Below are 14747 nucleotides of genomic sequence, written 5' to 3'. Positions count from 1 at the left end.
AGTTATGATGAGCCTTTAGTTAGTTTTCTAGAGAGAAAAGCTCCTTCTTCTCTCTAGAAGTAGGTTAGGGTTAGGTTAATCTCTCTTAGATCTAGGTTTAATTTCATGTTTTCATCTTGTTCTCTTTACAATTCCTTGTTGTAGTGTCTTGATTTCCCTTTCTTCTCTTGTTAATTTCTAATTTTAGGTATGTTTATGTTATGAACACTCTTGTCAATTTCAACTTCCTTTAATGCAATTTGAGGTATTTCATGTTAATTTTTCTTTCTTTGGTTGATAGTTTGTATTGGGTAGTAGTAGATTTTATTAATTCTTGCAATTTACTATGCTTTCCTTTCGTGCCTTCCAAGTGTTTGACAAAATGCTTGGAAGGATGTTAGAGTAGATTTTTGTGTTCTTGGCTTGGGATGGTAACTTAGGAACCCTTGAGTTACTAATGTCCAAGTGATTGATAATTGGGATCCATTGACACTAGCTCTCACTAAGTCAATTAGTGAAATGATTAGGACTTATGGACTAGGATTGATAAAGCTCATTTGACTTCCCTTCACTTGATGGAGGATGACTTAATGGGATTGATCCTTGCAATTATCATATTGTGGTTAGTAATAAGGATAGAGATCCTTGACCATCAATCCTTGCCAAGACCTTTTTATCATTTAAGTTTCATTTACTTTTCTTGCAATTTACATTTCATGTCCCTTATTCCAAAAACCCCAAATATACTTGTCCCATAACCAATAACAAGAACACTTTCCTGCAATTTCTTGAGAGACGACCCGAGATTTAAATACTTCGGTTATTATTTTTATTGGGGTTTGTTACTTGTGACAAACAAAATTTTCGAACGAAGGAATTGTTTGTCGATTTAGAACTATACTTGCAACGAGATTTCCTTTGGAAATTCTTTACCGATAGATGATTTTCTCTCGTCAAAGGCACTAGCCACTGGGTAGGGTTTATGGTTTGCTCGTTGGTGATAAAATGGGGAATTTGGGAAAAAATGAGGGAATTGTGTTTCTAAGCTTTGGACGTGGAAAGTGGACGCGGGCAAGTGTTTTTAGTGATAAAAATCGACGGGATATTTGTCGATTTTAATTTAAAAAAATCAACACCCTAACCGTCTATTTTATACATTAAATCTACACCGTTCTTTTAATTTTAGAAAGCAATATAAACCGTTTAAATTTATCGATGGTAATTGTTGTCGATATTTTAACTAATAAAATAGACGCTGTTTTTGTAAATTTTAAAATAAAAGTATTTTAAACCCCAAGTTCGTCGACAATGTGACGATAGGCTAATGCATCATAAAATTATCGACGAACTTGCTGTCGATTTTAATATTTTATTTTTAATTATTTTTTTAGCAATATTGACAGCAATCCGTCGAAAAATATCGACGGCAGAAATAACCGTCGATATTTGGCGATGAAAAAACGCTTTATCTAGTAGTTTCTTCTCTCCCAAATCGACACACCCCTTTTTTTCCTCCCTCTCTTCCATCTGTAGTGCGGTCCCCATTTTGTTCAATGACACTAGCAGTAGCAGGAGTGTGCCTCCCCTCCCCTCCCTCTTTTTTCCTTCTTCCTCCCTCTCCATTTATGTGATTGCAACGTAAAGTAGACCACGTAAATCACAACTTGCTTTATGGCTTAACTTCTTTACCACTAGCTGCTTTTCTGTTCTTGTTTCACATATCAGGAGGTGTCTTCCAGACAGAAATCTCTAGTAAATTTTAAAAAGGATGGCATATTGGTTAAAAAGTCTAACTACATTACAAGGATTTTACTCATTTGTGACGATTTTTTTCTATTTGTGGCGGTTTTAAATCCCCATAAAAAGGATCGTGGCAGTTTCAAAATTTTCCAAATTAAAATTTGAGGAGCCACGAGCTCCTTTGTGACAGTTTTCTATCCCTTTTGTTGGCGGTTCTGTACTGATATTTTGTGGTAGTTCTTGGTTAATGTTTGTGGTGGTTTAGAACTTCCACAAAAGGAATTTCCAATTTTAAAAAAGAGATTTCAATCTCCACAAACCTGTCAATATTATTTTAAAACAAGTAATCTGGATACTAGAATTACATTACTACACTAATCAATTATCATTAAAATAAATTTTTAAATAAGACACATTAGATTTTATTGGGTTAAATTATTATACCACCAACTATGTTGCTTATATTGCATTGGTTTTCACAGAACAACACATGATTGCATCAGAATGTTGCCAAAGTTGCTTCAAGATTACATCATCAGCAGTTGACTCAACCCTAAAAAGCCCCGAACCAGTATGGACACTAAGAAAATTTTATGCTGCTGGATTAGACACATGGATTTAAAATACAACTTTCTAATTTCAATGGATTAGGCAACAATTAATCTCAAAATCATCTATTAAGAGTCGATGATACCTGTAGCTTCAGCTGATCCATCTTGCCAAAGTAAGAGCCTCTGGTGAATCAGGGAGAGACTTTGGTCTCAGTTGAGTGCTGAGCCTAGACGAAGCAATTGCCATTGTAACCCTCTAAACAGACCCCACAACACTACGCACATACTGTGAGTCATGGCAGTTATATTGTCACACAAATGGTTCTCAAAGTTGAATTGAAATGCAATGGTAAGGACTGATATAAGAAACAATCACATCTTATTAGTCAACACAGATGATGCATGCTAACTCAAGATTACTTTCCAGAACTCAAATCAAGATATCAAATTATCATAAAACTATGCAAGAAAAATATTGTCACTGAACTGTTTTAGGATCCAATGGTATGACACAAAATCCAGAAGGGAGTAGAAAAGCATCATCAGCAGATGATTCATCAATAGGTGCAAATACGAATTGAGCACAATCCCCAATTGTATTTTCATCAACCCTACTACAATGCTACCAAATCAAATTGCATAATAGAAAGTTAAAAAAAGAATCACTTACATAAAACACATACAAAAGAAAGAACAAAAAAAATATATTGGCTATGTTATATTATAGGAAAAAAAGCATGACCTTTATCCAAACTATACCTCCAAGAACTGCGTGCATAAATTAAAATAAGAAGTAAATTAACATATAAAAACTATATTATATTATAGGAATACTAATTAAGATTAATATTAGAATAAATTTAAAGTAGTACCTCTTCATGTTCAATAGTATCAAACAAGCAAAGTTGGATTAATTAGTGTCTTATAGACGCGAAAAAAGCAAGCTTTCAGCCTGTTTATATTGCAGCTCAAACAAATATCATAATTCATAACAAGTAATTCAAAGGTACTAGTATTATATCTATTTTTTTCTGAGTAAAATGTGTAGCATCTTTGATGTGAAATAGTTAACTAAATAATATTATAAATTCTAAACATATCTCGAACTAAATTTTGTCAATGAAATCTTAAAATATCAATGGTAGCAATCATCCAATCCAATGAAAACATTATTATCATATTATTATATTATCAATTCATCTATTTAGCTAGGATTTTTATTTGTAAAAACCTAATTAATTAACTAAATCTCCTAAATATGTATTATATTTATTTATCATAGAACCAACAGCACTATCATATGGTTTCAATGGTTCCTCTTCAATCAAAGCCTCAATATGGTTAAGCAAACCTTACTTGTACCTTGGAATCCAATTTGGGATCAGATTGAAGACCCTTCCACATTCACTTAGTTTACTTTTTTTGGTTGTTTCTTGTACTCAATCCAGTCAATTCCTACAATATATAATAAAACATATAAGTTGTTAAGACTTTATGAATTAATTTATGCAAAAATAACATTTTGAATTGGTATTTACCTGGTCACTCCTATGCGCATCGACTATGTTTTCATCGAAAAATGTCAACGAAGATATGTTAATTTCATTGCTTTAAACCATCTACAGCAATTGATGTTTTCTTAATCTCAGATTAACATATTCAACTCAAATAATAAAAGTAAAATTAAGAAAACTATGGTGAAGAGGATATATAGTTGTTTTGACGTTATTATTTTGGTTAAGCTTTCTCTAGCCTGAGTTTTGTTACAAAAAATGCATCATACATACATACATACATACATACATACATACATACATACATACATACGTACATACATACAACAACAACAACAACAACAACAACAACAACAACAAAGTCTTGTCCCACTAGGTGGGGTCGGCTATATGGATCAAACGACGCTATTGAGCTCTATCATGTATCATGTCTACAGAGAGACTGTTTACATGTATATCTCATTTGACCACCTCATAGATGGTCTTCCTAGGTCTTCCTTTGCCTTTCACTCCTTGTCCATCTTCCATCTCATCTACCCTCTTAATTGGGTGCTCTATCGGTCTTCTTCTCACATGTCTAAACTACCTGAGATGCGATTCTACCATCTTTTCCACAATAGGTGGTACTCCAATTCTCTCTCTCTTATATCTTCGTTCGTTATTCTATCCAATCGCAAATGTCCACTCATTCATCTCAACATCTTCATCTCTGCCACACTTAACTTATGTTCATGCTTCCCTTTGGCCACCCAACACTTTGTACCATAAAAGCATAGCCGGTCTGATAGTAGTGTGATTGAATTTACCTTTAAGTTTTAAAGGCACTTTTTTGTCACATATAAAACCAGACGCACTCTGCCATTTTGACCAACATGCTTGAATCATATGATTTACATTCTGTTCAATCTCTCCATTATCCTATATGATGCACCCAAGATACTTAAAACTTTTAACTTTTTGTAGGATGTTTTCTCCAATTTTCACTTCTGTATTAGGGTTTTCCCTATGGCGGCCAAACTTACATTCCATATATTCCGTCTTGCTACGGCTTATGCGTAGACTATACACTTCTAGAGCTTCTCTCCATAAATTCAATTTCTTATTTAGGTTTTCTCTTGACTCTCCCATAAGGACGATATCATCGACAAAAAGCATGCACTATGGCACAGGCTCTTGGATATGCTCTGTGAGTACTTCCAAGACTAATATGAAAATGTATGGACTTAAGGATGATCCCTGGTATAATCCTATACCAATAGAAAATTCCTCTGTCACACCATTTTGAGTCTTCACACTAGTTGTAGCCCCATCATACATGTCTTTAATTGCACAAATATATGCGATTTTTACTCTCTTCGTTTCCAAAACCTCCCATAAGACCTCCCTTTGCTCCCTATTGTACGCTTTTTCTAAATTAATAAACACTATATGTAGATCCTTTTATTACTACGATACCTCTCTATCATCCTTCTTAATAGGTATATCACTTTAGTGGTGGATCTGCCTGGCATAAAACTAAATTAGTTCTTTGTTACTTGTGTCTCTTGTCTCAGCCTCTGTTCTATCACCTTTTCCCATAACTTCATGCTATGGCTCATGAGCTTGATCCCTCTATAGTTTGTGCAACTGATGCCTTTCTCTTTAAGACCCTTCTAGACTTCGATCAGAATATTATCGGGTCCAACTGCCCTGCCATTTTTCATCCACTTTAGAGCTTTTTTTACCTCAAAGTTTTGAATCCTTCGATAGTAGTCAAAGTTTTGATCTTCTTCCCTCGTGCATAACTGACCAAGGCTCGGAAGAGTCTTCTATCCTTCATTAAACAACTCGTAAAAGTAGCTCTTCCACCTTTCATTGATCTTCTCCTCTTGAGCCAAAACCTCTCCGTCTTTATCCTTTATGCACTTAACCTAATCCAAGTCACTCGCTCTTCATTCACGGCTCTTTGTGATTCTATATATGCCTTTTTCTCCTTCCTTCGTGCCTAATGACTGGTAGAGACCCTCATATACTCTTGTTCTTACTTCACTTACAACCACTTTTGTCTCTTTCTTAGCCACCTTATATTTTTTCCAATTATCTGCATTACGACACAAAGACCACTCCTTAAAGCACTCCTTTTTTTGCCTTTATCTTTTCTTGTATACTCGCATTCCACCACCAGGACTCCTTAAGTCATATACAATTCATATCATTGAAAGTACGAAATTTAAGTCCCGAACTAAACAAGAACAAAGTAGGAACAAATCCTCACCACAATGACTCAGAACGACATGTGAATTAGTTCCACGAAATCTGATAGCTTCGAACGCAACTTCAATCGAAGCTTCCAAAGACTCCCGCTCGCTCGCCTTCCAGATCTATTCAGCCAGCACCACTGAGTTTGCGTCCAAATTGCGCTCCGAGTGCTTCAAGCCACTAGAGCAAAAGCAAAACCAGCAGCAAAACCCACTATGAAAGACGATGCAAAAGTGGAAGATCTAAAGCATTACATCAACAATCTGAATGGAATTGTCATTGAAATACTATTCGAGAGGCAAGAGCTCTACGAATTGAGAATCCCCACGATCACATTGTCTTCCATTCATAACTCCACCAGTGACGCGTTGACGAAGGAAATTTGGCAACAAAGAGATGAATGGCAGTGGCGATGAAATCGAGATTTTAAGATTTCAGACTCTCCTTCGTTCTCTCTCGGAGAACCCTTTTAATTTTTTTTTTAATTTTTGTTATGGACTCAGTGAATATTTTTTGGATTGAATTTTTTATAATTAATTAGGTTGAGAATATTATAATAGTGAGAATTTTTGTTAATTATTTAAAATTATCACAAATAAAATATACTATAAAGATTTTAATAATTTTCACTAAATAACTTTCACAAACAAATAAAAGTTTTGTAGTGCTAGTCCATGCAATAAGCTACACAAATCCGTTGTTATTAATCAATGTGTCAATGCAAATTAACAACAATTAACCTAATCATCATAAACTTTGGTTTTTCTATTAACTAGAACAAGGCTTTGACAATTTGATAACGACAATCATGGTCTTTTAACTTGTGTCAATTTTATATTCCATTCCTCCAATTAAATTAACATATCCGATCCTCATCAGTTGCATCATAGCTGTAATTTAATTGAACACAGCTTTATTTATTTGACAAATTTAATAAACCCTATCAACACCACAATGGGACCAAAAAAACCTACTTGGATATGAATTGGAAAAGTTAATGAGAGCAGGTAATGCTTCTTATTATTATTCCAAAGTGGGACCATTTATGAGACTAACCAGAATGATTATGTCTTTCTTTGGAGAAGCAGGCCTTTAATATCACTAGAGAATGTCAATTGTCCTAAGTGACTTGCAAAATGTTTGAAGGTAGGAATTCATTTTTTGTATGTTCGTTAGTTGATTGTGATTGTGAAGCTATGAAATAAGTGGGGTTACTTTATCATTATAGAAAATTAAATTGAGTGGCTATATATATGTATATTAGCTTTTTTGATGCTTATACAGTAGCAATTTGCGTAGCCAATAGTATTGATCAAGGAGTTAACTAGGAAACAGCAATCATTTATTCATTTATTATTATTTTAAAAATTTTAGTACCCAAATTGTAGGAGATATTGTTCTTTTACAAGTGTATCTTATAGAAAATAAATTTGTGTAATCACTTTTTTATAGGAGAATTAAGTTGTGTAAACCAGTCGTTCATCATCGTGTTCGTTTTTTTCTTCTTTAGGTCGACATGATATTACAAAGGCACGTACGTGTGACCTAAAGATATTTTTCTCTGTCTCATGAAATAACTAAGCAAGTTGAATGTGGATATAAATAATAATTAAGTTATGTTGATTTTATTGATATTGACATACAAAGTCAAAATTTGAATTATAATCACTTAACTCTAAAATGGATTTTTATTTTACTGAGAGAATACGAGATTTTTCTGTTTTGTTTTATAAATTTAAGCGAATAAAAGTACAGTAATGAGAAAAGGAAGACTGTAACATTAGCATGTATCTTAATTCAGTCTCTAAGTATGATACTTATATGTACTCTCTACTATAAACCATTATAGAATTTCTATGATAAACATCACTGATTACAATTACTAATTTAAAGACAAAACAAAAGAACCAAAAAATCGGTTCCAACGTCAAGACAAATGAAACTCAAATCCCACGCTTCTAAAACACCAAACTGACTCAAAATTTGAATCGTAAACGCCAAAAATAAACTCTAAACCACAGCCCTTTACACATGACACATTATCTTGCCTTTTCTCTCATAACTTTTGTTGAATTCTCTCCTAATGATATAGACTTTTTCTTTATATAAAAGAGGAAGAACAAAACCAAATTCACCTAAGATTTGATTCAAAGATATATATGAAAATACTAGCTAAGTATAAGCAGTAAATTTGATATTCATTATGAACTCAGTGAAAAAAAAAAAAGTAAAACGACTCATATTTAAATAAAATGACATATTATTTCAGTTCTGCTCTTCATTTCTTGTTGATGCTTCTACCTCCTTTTGTTGTGCAAATGCTGCATTTTTTCGATCAATCATGCACTATTAGAATAACTACCAAATCATCTAATTTATTGTCCTTGCCTCTTTTATTTTCACAAATTAGTACTGCTATGATATTCTCCATTGTATTTCTCTTGATTGATATCATGTCTCATATTTACAATATCTTTTATCTCCTTTTAAGTAGAATCACATCATCATCATCCCCTTAACTGTGATCTTATATAATTGATTCCTATCATCTTTATCACACAAATTATTCACACAAAAACTATTTGAGCTATATTCTAATATTCTAACAATTATATTTGTCATTATAATAAAATAATTATTTGACTCAAGAAGCACTAGTAGAAAAGAGTAAATCATAGGCAGATTTTTTTAACAGAATTTTGCTGTCGAAAATAACGATAAATTTTCTGTCAATAAAAAAAATTAATTTTTTTTCAAAAACTTATTGACAGATTATAAGATCTGTCAGTAATTCTATCGATAAAATTGAAATTTGATTTCAGATTTTTTACTGACAAAAAATCCGTCTGTAATTAATTAATAAATCTGTCAAAAATTTGAGTAACCATAACTTAAACACAATTTCGAGCTCCATTTACATGCTCGCATACAAATAAAACCCACTCCTTTCTCTGTGGCTTCCTCCACTGCCGCTCACGTCGCATGAGTTCTCTCCATCACTCCTCTCTCGCATATACTTCCTTCGTCACCATCGTCAAAAAGCTCTCTTCGCTGCTACTTTCATCGTGTCTGCTCCCTTCGTTGCCATCGTCGCATGAGCTCTCTGTACCGTTCATAATCAATTTAGCATTGTTCATTTTCATTTTTCAATTCTGCCTCTACCTCACTACAAGAAAATTCAAATGCTAAGTACTGATGGAATTACTGTCGGATTTAGCGTCGAATTATACTACCGTCGGATTTTCTGATGGAAAGGAGGAGAAATTCGTCCCATAAAAGGTTGCTGTCAAAACAGATTCTCCGTCGCTGAATTAGCCGATGGTAATTATTGGCGCAAAAATATAACTCACTAGCATCAATGTTACTATCGGTATATTTTTCCGATATCATGATTTAATGAAACACGTCATTTTGATGATTTATCGTCGGAAAAATCTGTCGATAAATCCAACGTTAAAATTGGGTTAAAATTCAAACGCAAAATCTCTCTCTCTCTCTCTCTCTCGCTCTCTCCTCACCTTCAAACAGTCACGATATCCACTGTCGGGAACTCATCGTCGTTGTTGCCACCGTCTAGAGCACTCGATTGTGCCACCACTGCACGTTGTCATCGATTCTCTGTTGCTGTTGTCCCCATTGCATCTTCTGCCATGGTTATTTTTCACGAGCCATCATTTCTGTCTCTGTCACCATCACGTTAAAGAGATCATGTGGCCACTATCATCAGACTTATTGTTGGTATGGTTATTTTATTTTTTCATATTAATTTATAATTTTAGCATTTTGTTAGAGTTTTTGTTAAATTTTTTTAATGAAGTGTGTGATTAGGATTAGTTGTGTTAATTTAATGGATGTAAAAATTAAATAATATTAGAGTAGGTTAAGTATGGTGAGATTAAGAGTGTTTGAGTTATTGAAAGATTTTAGTTAAGTTTAGTGAATGAGTTTCTTTCAATTGCATTAAACTTGTGTCGCTTATTTTTGTCATGCCTCTTGTTAGTTTGGTGAAATTAGAAATTAGGTTTTAATTAATTAGAATAATGATTTTTACCTATTCTTTCAAATTAGTTTTTGAATTAGTTTCACCTTGTGAATTTAATACGTTGTCCTTTTTATTAGGACGGTGCTATTTTCTCTGAGATCAGTTGGAGTTTGCTTTTTTTGTTGTTTATGAAATAATATTCCAAGTTGGTTTTCTACCTCTGAATATAATGAATTGTTTAAATTTTGTGTTGGACTTACTTTTCTTACGATAGAGTTTTAGGACAGAAGTGGGAGAAGCTCGCATAGTGGCATCTTCTCGAAACCCTTATTTGCTGAAAAATTATGGAGTTATAAGGGGTTTTACACTAGAACGGTTAAGATTTAATGTTTTATTGAATGCGTGTATGTTATAATTTATGCCTGCAACTGTTTTTCTATGAAAACTATTATATTTATTTGTTGCTATGCATTGAAGAAATACTAATTGATTTTTTCTTGGAAGGATTCGGTGTACAACGAAATGGATATGATATGAGTTTGCTTTGGCAGTGATGATGCTCTCAGATTCACACATTCTTGTCTTCTTGAGGTGAGTTTTCGTCCACTTTAGAAGATGTTGTGGTTCTTTTTCAATTGCCTGTATTTGGCCGTGTAAATCTCACTCTTCTTCAAAGTAGTTTAAGTGATATTAGCCATTATGCAAAAGAATTGGCCAAGAGTAGGTGTGTTAAGAAGCCTTCTTCCAAGGATAAGCATCCAAAAACTCATAGGTCCTTGGTGCGGTATTTTATAACCCACAAACTAACCGGCAAGTGCACCGGGTCGTACCAAGTAATACCTTACGTGAGTAAGGGTCGATCCCACAAGGATTGATGGACTAAGCAACAATGGTTGATTAAATTACTTAGTTAGATAAACAGAATAGTATGTTGAGTGTTCAAAGAGCATTAAACAATTGTGCAAAAATTAAAATAGTAAAGTAAATAAGTTGGGAATAAAATATGGAGAAGATAGTTAAGGCTTCAGAGTTATCTATTTTTCCGGATTAACTTTTCTTACTAACTATTTTAATCATGTAGGATTCAATTTATGGCAAACTATATATGACTAGACCCTAATTTCTTAGACCTTTCTAGTCTCCTCTAAAATTCATTAACTGTCAATTCCTTGGTCAATTAATTCCAATTAGAGGGTGAAATTCAAATTCCAGTTTATATGCCACAAAAATTCTAATTACCCAAAAATAAGGAGATTATATGTCATGTATCCTGTTAAATCCAAATAATTAAAATTTAGGAGAAATTGTTTTCAAGCTGTTGTTCAAGTAAAGAGTTTTTCCAAGTTTTACAAGAACTCAAATAGAAAGAAGGTCATACTTCCGTTCCACCCAAATTCATAAAATAAAGAGCAAAAATAATTCTTAAATTATAAATCCATGCATAAATTAAAATAGAAAAAGCAATAAAATCAATCCATACAAATAGACAGAGCTCCTAACCTTAACAATGGAGGATTAGTTGCTCATGGAATGTGGAATGTAAATTTGTATAGAATTCTCTAATGGAATCCCCCTTCTGAAACCTTCCCCAATAGAAGAGAAGTCTCCCCTTTTTATAACTAATCCTAATTAATTTAAAATCTAATATCTAAAATTAAGATAATATCTTTTCCTATTTTCAAATTCAAATTTGAATTTAAATCAGAATTAACTAACAACTCCGTGTCTTGTAACGTGGGGACCACTTGGCTTCATTGGATCCGCGCCTAACTTGGGTGCTAAAATGGGGCCCAGAAATCACCCCAGCGGTTTCTGCATTTTTTGCACGTGGCGCATGTCACGCGTACGCGTCGATGGCCTTTTTCACGAGTCACGCGGATGCGTCGGTCACGCGCACCCATCGCTGAGCAAATCTTCAAATCACGCGTACGCGTCAGTCACGCGCACGCGTTGCCATGGAAAGCTCCAAATCACGCGCATGCGCAGGCACGCGTGCGCGTCACTCCTCGCTGCCATCTCCTTTGATTCTTGTGTTGCAGAAACTCCATCAAATCCAACTGAATGCTACCTAAAATAAATAAAATTGCAAAAGACTCAAAATAGCATCCATATTGGCTAAAAGATAATTAATTCTTTATTAAACTCAACAATTTAGATGCAAATTCACTAGAAAAAGATAGGAAAGATGCTCACACATCACAACACCAAACTTAAATTGTTGCTTGTCCTCAAGCAACCAAAACTAATATAAGCTTAGGATGTGAATTTGCATGAGAATGAGAGTTTGATTAAGCCCATGTCTCTTCTTATAGTGGGGTTTACAACTGCAATCCTGAATAGGTTTGGCATTTCACTTTATCCTTTGAAGTTCAGAATGATTGGAATCCGTAGGAACTCAAAATTCAGATAGTGTTATTGATTCTCCTAGTTCAGTATGTTGATTCTTAGACACAACTACTTTATGGATCAATAAGCTCAATCTGCATGCACCTCTCTTCTTCACCTATTGAATGTATATCTTTGAAGACATAAAAGACCAGTTGCTCATTATGCACTCTAAACACTAATTTACCCACTTCTACATCAATCAGAGCTCTTCCCATGGCTAGGAATGGTCTTCCTAGAATTATAGAGGCATTCTCATCCTCCCCCGTGTCAAGAATCACAAAGTCTGCTGGGAGGAAGAACTTACCCACTTTGACCAAGATATTCTCCACTAATCCGTATGCAGGCTTCATAGATTTGTCTGCCATCTGTAATGCTATCTTTGTGGGTTGTGCCTCTTGGATTTGCAGCTTCTTCATCACAGATAAGGGGATTAGATTTATGCTTGCCCCCAGATCACATAGGGCTTTCTCAAAGGTTGTGCTCCCAATGGTGCATAGAATTTGAAAGCTCCCTATATCTGGCATCTTCCTTGGCAAGTTATTCTGAATTACAGCACTATATTCCTTAGTCAGGACTACTGTCTCATCTCCCTTTAAACGTTTTTTCTTTGACAACAGCTCCTTCATGAACTTGACATAGATAGGCATTTGCTCCAAAACTTTAGCAAAAGGAATATTGATTTGTAACTTTCTGAAGACTTCCAAGAACTTTGAAAACTGCTTGTCCTTGGTCTCCTTTTGAAGTCTCTGAGGATACGGCATCTTAGGCTTGTACTCAGGAGCCTTTGGCAGTGTAGGATAAGTGTCAAGAGAGTCTGGAAATGGGTTGTATGCACGCTTTGGAGGGGCGTGCTCTACTTCTTCCTTCTTCTCCTCTGGAGCTTCTTTTTCAACTAACTCTTCATTAACCTTGGTCTCAGAGCCAGTTACTTTACCACTTCACAATTGAATAACCTTGCAATCTTCTCCTGGGTTCTCCACTGTATCACCTTGAAATGTACTTGCAGACCTCTCAAGTATTTGCTTGCTCAGTTGGCCCACTAGCACCTCTAAATTTCTAATGGAGGCTCTGGTTTCCTGCATAACTTGTGCTTCCGTACTTGCCACTTGTCCACTTATCAAGGTGATAGCCTTGCATTCCTCTCTTGGATTTGGAATTGTGTTACCAGGAAGCCTATTAGTGGTCCTCTGATTAATTTCAGTGACTTTTGTGGCTAATTGATCCATTTGAATCTCCAAGTTCTTGATGGACGCTCTGGTTTCCTGTCTAAAACCTGTCAGTATTGCTTCCAAATCATTATTCTGCTAGACACCGCCCTGAGAACTATTGTTGCAGTTCTGAGGTCTCTGAGGTTGGTCCCTCCATCCAAAATTTGGGTGATTTCTCCATCTCTGATTGTATGTCTTAGAATATGGATCATTGTTGGGATTCCTAGGACCACTCCCCATGTAATTCACCTGTTCAAAAGAAGGTTGAGCATAATCATAATTATCATTTTGCATAAAGTTACCTGCCATGTAATATGAGACTTCCTGTGGTGGATTTTGGGTGTTGATAGCTGAGACTTACATGCCACCCATTTGTTGAGTAAGTAGATTTATTTGCTGAGACATCAGCTTGTTCTGAGCAAGAAGAGCATTAACAGCTTCTACTTTCAACACGCCTCTCTTCTAAAGGGTTTCAAAGTTCACAGGATTCCTATTAGATGAGTATAAATATTGGTTGCTTGTAACCAATTCAATCAGCTCAATAGTCTCCTCTGGTGTCTTCTTCTTGTACAGTGAACCTCCTGTAGAATTATCTAAGCACATCTTGGACATTTCACCCAAACCTTCATAAAAGATGTCTAGTTATGTCCATTTGGAGAACATGTCTGGAGGGCATTGCCTAGTCAGTAGCTTGTATCTCTCCCAAGCTTCATACAGAGTTTCACCATCCTTCTGTCTAAAGGTCTGAACCTCCACCCTAAGCTTAGTCAGCTTCTTTGGTGGGAAACATTTAGTAAGAAACTCAGTAACAACATTGTCCCAAGTAACCAAACTCTCCTTGGGTTGGGAATCTAGCCATAGCTTTGCTCCATCCCTCAGAGCAAACGGGAAGAGCATGGGTTTATACACCTCTGGGTTCACTCCATTTGTTTTCACCGTATCACATATTTGCAAAAAATTAGAAATAAATTGATTTGGATCTTCGTGAGGAAGACCATGATACTGGCAGTTTTGTTGCACCGGGGTAACTAGTTGTGGCTTTAACTCAAAGTTGTTTGCAGCTATAGGAGGTACCAAAATGCTTTTTCCATACAGATTTGCTGTAGGAGCGGAGAAAGAGCCAAGTACTCTCCTTTGTTGTTCATTC

This window comes from Arachis stenosperma, chromosome 6 (genome assembly GCF_014773155.1).
Source record: "Arachis stenosperma cultivar V10309 chromosome 6, arast.V10309.gnm1.PFL2, whole genome shotgun sequence".
Lineage (NCBI taxonomy): Eukaryota > Viridiplantae > Streptophyta > Magnoliopsida > Fabales > Fabaceae > Arachis > Arachis stenosperma.
The sequence above is the reverse complement of the archived record's forward strand: the minus strand, read 5'-3'. Positions refer to the sequence as shown.